This window comes from Lagopus leucura, unplaced genomic scaffold, assembly GCF_019238085.1.
Source record: "Lagopus leucura isolate 7727_CA_CO unplaced genomic scaffold, USGS_WTPT01 Super-Scaffold_100028, whole genome shotgun sequence".
Classification (NCBI taxonomy): Eukaryota; Metazoa; Chordata; class Aves; order Galliformes; family Phasianidae; genus Lagopus; species Lagopus leucura.
The window spans coordinates 6,663,218-6,669,362 of record NW_024962279.1 but is presented as its reverse complement, the minus strand read 5'-3'; positions in this window follow the sequence as shown (position 1 = coordinate 6,669,362).

Genomic DNA, 6,145 nt, shown 5'->3' with positions numbered 1-6,145 from the left:
TGTAATTGGCCGGAAGTTGTCTGCAAACATCAGGTTGCTGCCTTCTGACCCCTCAGGCTGTATGGAGGAAGGTGTGAGGAGCTTGTGCCCTGCAGCAGGAGGTCCTGATGTTGTCTGGTTTATCTGAGCTTCTCCTGTGCTCTTGCAGCCAACCCAAGGGGCTCACTCCTGCTTTGCAAGAGTGCAGCAGTGTCCAGGGGGAGCACAACCAGTGCCGTGGTCTTAGGGGAAGCTGGGAAGGAGCAGGGCAGTGTCCTCAGCTGGGTGATGGTGGTGGTGGGAGCACCAGCAGTGAGGGGCAGAAGCTGGGATTATTTTAAAAAATCTATCCAGGAAGGAGCTTTCTTGGGGAGCAGGGAGACAAATGTGCTCCTTTGTTACAGCCCACGTGGAAGCTCAGTAGGTAGATGTGTGAGTGAAATGCAATGAAGGATCACAGCATAAGCAAGAATGCTTTGGTGTATGGCATTGCTCCTGTTTGAGAAAATACTGGGGATGTTTGCAGAAATCAGGTGTTCTGTGGCTTTCTGTTCTTCACCAGTAGTAGGCTTTGCATCTCAGGCTGAAAGGGACACAGGCCTGAATTCCCAAGCCTAGAGGATGCTCTTACTTGGGATAAATCTCAGAAGTTTGTCCTTTTCTGGTAGGCAGCTCTGTGAGCGTCGATGTTAATCTTTTCTGCCTGGATCCAGATGGCATTTCATGTAGCTTTATGTACCAGTGGGTGAGCAACCTCTGGTGCTGCGTGGGCTGCTCACGTGGATGCTGGTTCTTGGCATGGTTTTTCCTCTCTGTTCACTAAATCCTTTCATTGATTCTCCTTAAATCCAGCCTTAGGTGCACAGGCATTACTTTGAGTACAGTAAAAGAACCTAAGAGACAAAAACCTGTCTACCCCGATCTCTGTGGCTTTGCAGGTTTCAAGTGTTACAAGCATGCTAAGTCTGAATTAAATTATTGCATCTCATGCAATTGCCAGTTCAAGCAAGCATTGTATTTTACTTTTGCTCTGAAGAAAAGGGAAAGATAATCAGAGAGAGGAGTGTCTTTCTTTCTTTTTTCTCCTCAGGATTGAAATCAAACAGGATCTGTAGAGCTGGACATGCTATGGAGGAACTCTGCTATATATATATTCAAGACAGTTTAGAGTCAAATAGGGTAAATTAATGAATTGTATCAGAAGGAGCTATGGAATTCAAATCTGTGTGGAAAGATTATAATCTCGTGGCTGTGACAGAAGCTGCCCTCACAACACGCTGATAATGCCTGTGAAAAGCTAAGTGAGATTGAAAAGCTGCACAGGCAGAAAATTGACAGCAGTTCTGTCTGTGTTGGCTGGATGTGGGGCTGGCTGCAGGGAACTGGAGATTTTCTGTCTTGCAGACCTCTGTTTTTTGGAGCAAAGTAAATAACCTGAAAGGCTGGAGCAAGTCTGTGAATCCTGCACAGAGGTCAGCAATGCAGGTGGCTGCCGTGAGGATGGGTTGTTCAGATCAGCTGTCTGGTAGAAGCAAGCAGTCCAACACAGGAAAGCTTTTAACTTCCACAGCCACGTCTGTTTAAAAGGAGTTTTAAAGGAGCAGCTGAGAGTGTGGTGCTTCCAGGCAACGCAGCTTGGGAAGGACAAAAGCCGTCAGGATTAACAGTGTGAGTGAGAGAGAACCGTCCAGGTTATCTTCACAAAAGAAGGAATCAGTCAGAATGTGTTCTGATTGATTGTAGAACCACAAGATATGCTAAAAAGGTTCTGATGAATTGACAGCCATAACATAACGCACTCTGAAAGCTAAGGCTGGCACTTGTCCTGTTTTTGTAGTTAGTGGGTAATCAGTAGTAGAGTAATAGCGATCCAAGTCATGGTCGAGAAAGAGATGTTGGAGAAGATCTGGATGCAGTGAGTGCCTCAGGCTCTGCTGGTGGGAATCACCTGAGCTGCTGTCACAAATGGGGGTCAGCAGAGGACGGTTTGAAAAATGGGTCAGGTGAGAACATGACAGGAGCAGATGGTGGAAAGCAGAACTTTGGTGGAAAAGGAACTTAAATGTGCACTGTTAACTACGACAACAATGTCTTTGAAATCAGTCTTGGTGTTTTGTTTGAGTTGAGGGAGGCTTCCAGTGGTCCAGCTGGTTAAGTTTTGGTCCCGTGTGGGTCAGTGCCTCTGAATCAGGTCAGGAAAAGGACTGAATAGTGCAGTGATAGTGTGATTGTACGTGTGTTACTGCTCTACAGAACCTGCACAGAGAAGGTTCTCCAGGAACAACTGTGCAGCACTTCATACAAGACTCACAGCTATGGGATTAATGGGTTGTAGATTCCCCTTCTGTTCTCTGACCCGCTGTGCCACTTGTTGTGTCTTCACAAGAAGACCTACCAGCAATATTTGAAAAATGTGTGCAGGCAAGGTAATGTTAATTTGGAAGCATATTTTCCAAATTCAAAGGCATTTATAAAGTCTTTGTTCTCATGCATCTTCATTCACTGGAACAGGCTGCCCAAGGAGGCTGTGGATGCCCCATCCCTGCAGGCATTCAAGGCCAGGCTGGATGTGGCTCTGGGCAGCCTGGGCTGCTGGTTGGCGACCTGCACACAGCAGGGGGTTGGAACTGGATGAGCACTGTGCTCGTTTTCAACCCAGGCCATGCTATGATTGTATAATCTTCTCTGGGAAGGAGGTGAATGCCTCCCACCATTTGGGAAAATGAGCCCCTTCAAGTTTGCTTTGTGTGTACTCTTGTCCTGCTTTCATCAAATCTACTTGGTGCTGCAGGCAGCTGTGTGTGGTGTTCCCTACTTGCAGGGCTGTCTCCAGGGAGGTTTTCTTACACAAGCAGCAAGAACAGCAGAAGCAGCCAGAGTACTGCAGGTACTTGCATTTCTGTCAAAAGGACCACAAAATTAGAGCCTTACTCCTGGGTATGGTTGTGATTTAAATGCTCAACTTCCAGTCTCTCCAAAACATTGTGCAGATATGGACGTTTTTATTAAATTGTTGCAGTACATCACTGACAGGATGCAAGAGCAGCAGAGCCAGCGAATGAAGTGTGCAAAGCAGTGCAAAGCAGCAGAGAAAGCTCAGTTGCAGCTCGTTACACTGCTGCTAATGATTGGGTAACCACTGCAAAATCAATGACGTTGCCACCTTCTGCAGCCTTCTGCAGCCTTCTGCAGCCTTCTGCTGCTGGAAATGGGGCTGTTGGTGCTAACTGTATTAAAGTGTGAAAAACAATTATGAAGTTTCTACTTGGAATAAAAAACCTCGTTTGGCATTGGAGGGTGAGCCCCATGTAACGCAGCAAGCTGCAGCCTTGTTGGCAGCAGAACTGCATTCCTGTGAATAGGTGCACATCTCTGATTCAGGAGAGTGCTGTGGGAGGTGGGGAAAACAAACCAGGTGAGAGGCTTTCTCCTTCAGGGTGTGCTGGCACAGATATAATTGACGTGCCCTCGGGTTTCTGATAGCCTGAGCCTGCCAGTAAATAGCTGCTGTGAGGAATGGTTCATAATAATGGGCCAGCTGAAATATTTCCCAGTGCTCATACCCACTTTCTCATCCAGGAGAACAATTGGTAGCTAATCCTGCAGTGTTTCCTGACTTAATGGGCACCTGCCCTTAAGCAGCATCCTGTGCTGATAATTAAATCTGGAAGTAAGCAAACTTTATGTCAAATGATGGAGACTTAAACAATTGAAAAACAAAGGAATGGTCCTGAGTGACGTATGCTGTGTATAATCAGGATAAAGAAATCTATCTTATTTTGTATTCTAGTTCCATCTTAAAATCATCTCCCTTGCTTGCCTAAGGCTAAACTTGAATATTGCTACTTCAGGGTGACACACCGATGATTCGATCTGAGCAGGAAAGAAATAAAAATGAGAGAAGCTGGTGGTGCACGTTAGGAAGTTGACATGAAACCATATGACTAATTTCAGTTTTAAAATATTTATTTTCCTTCTCTTTTAACTTGTCTTGAGCCTTCCTACACAAAGCTAAGTGAGGTTGTGACCTAGCACAGCATGGGTCCGCTTATTTTAAGGTGGAAAAAGTCATTAGCTGTGTCCTGTGGAGACCTTGTGTTGAGGAAGGCGAATGAGGAGCCTGCAGATGGGTTTGGCTGTGTGCTGCTCCCATCCTTGCTTCTTGGAGCACTGAGGCTGCTCAGTGGGGGCTCTGTGGGGCAGCCATGGCTCTGTGGGGTGGCTGGGGATGGGCTGGGATGCAGCTGAAAGAAAGCATTTGTTACAAAACTTGCATGAAGGACAAGGTTCTCATGGCGCAAGCTTGAAGAAAAAGCAGGTGCCCCAATCTGTTGAATCGTCTGGCTGTCGCTGCCTCGTGTTGTGGAAGGAATTGAGAGTAAAATGCTGGCTTTGCTGACTCATCTTGGGAAGCCTTTCAGCTATTTTGATTTCCTTGCAGCAGTTGAGCATCCTGTGTTGAAATATCATAAGGTGAGTTGATGCAGAATGCAGAGTGTCTGGGGATCCCGGGGGGGTTGGGGAGGATGCTCACCTGCCTGGGGCCAGAGGAGCCCAGGGGGAGCAGAGCAGCATTCCGTTTTGAGGATGGTGTCCCAATGCAATGAATGGTTCTGTGCTGTTTTGGCAATCTTTGTCTGCTCATAAGCGTTACGAAGCTTTTGAGAATGTCTCATAGGAGTCGTTTCTGCAGATTTTTCTAGGTTAAGCTTTTATGTACGAACCTTACAATAGAAAAGTGTGCTTAAAGAAAACGTTCCAACGCTTTAAAGGTTTGCACCAAAGTACTGTTATTCACAAGCACATGAGATCGTGTTCGATAGGCTGAGTATTGCCAGCTTGAGAACATCACGCTGCTTCTCTCGTCTCAAGGAAGGGCTGTAAGGACACGCAAGGACCTTCTGCGTGCTGCTGGGCTGCCCCTGCAGAAACAGACCTGCTGGGAATGGAGAGGGGCCCGGCCACGTTCCGTCAGGTGCTGTGCGGTGCTCCGCCACTGCTGAGGTTGAGTGGAGGTGAGAAGAACCCTAATGGAATTTTCTTGTGGCTCTCATGGCTTGCTCTCACAGCAGAGATTTCAAAGTGAATTTCATTAAGTATCTCTACTGGATACGTAGCAGTAAACATATAAAGCAATGCTGTTATTCTGAGCTGGAACTTGTCTTACTCTGTAGCTCTGGTAACGGCTCTGCTTCGTGCCAGACTTAATTTCAAACAGCAGAAACTTTCATTTCCAGAATTAAAACCCCAGAAGACACAGAAGTGTGGTGTCTGTTGATGTGCTGATTATTTCAAGGTCAGGCGAGTGATCGCTAATTGTGCCACCGTCACTGCGGTAATAATTCCATCTTGAAATGAGGTTTCTTCACATACCTCTCAGAGCAGAATACAGAATCCAGTTGCTGATCCTCCAGAGCCCCTCATTCACTCTGCATGCAGGGCACTCATGCCTGAGCCATCCTGGTCCTGTAGGTCCATGTGCACAGAACTGGGCTGGGGACCCTGCTTCTTGTTGGCAGCTGTTGGGAACCACCACAGGAGTTGAACCATGGGATTTCAAATGAACCTGAAATTGAAAACCAGTTTTTGAAATAATATTGAGTTCAGCTCTTCACACTTACTGCTAAGGAGAAAGTGCTCTTGGCGTGGTGTTGTTGAATTGTGACAAAATGCATTTTGAGGTGGGAAAACAACAAAATAGGGCTGAATTTATGTTGATTTACTGCTTTTCACATCAGTGGGAAACGCTTCAATGTTAGCATTTATTCAAAAGGTTTTTGCCAAGACTTTGAGCCTCATACATTAATAAGAGGCTGTAACAAGGACATCAAGTTACACAATGTGTTTTTCATAAATGAAATCGTTGGCTTCTTTAACTGAAACTTTAATATGTGCAATGTATAACTGCAGTGCCTTACAGGGATTTCTTAACAAGAGCATTTTGGAGCAGCCACTAAAAAGCAGCAATCAGTAATAACAATGAGGGCATTAGCACTCAGACCAGAGTAAAAGCATCATTAAAGTGTAAGTTCTAAGGTACCCTACTTAAAATTTCCCTCATTACATGTGCAATTGGGGAATAAACAATAAAGCAGTGATTATTTTCCTGTGATTTCTTATCCTGACTACCTTTTAAAAGTGTAATTAATGTGAAGTGGGATGAGCT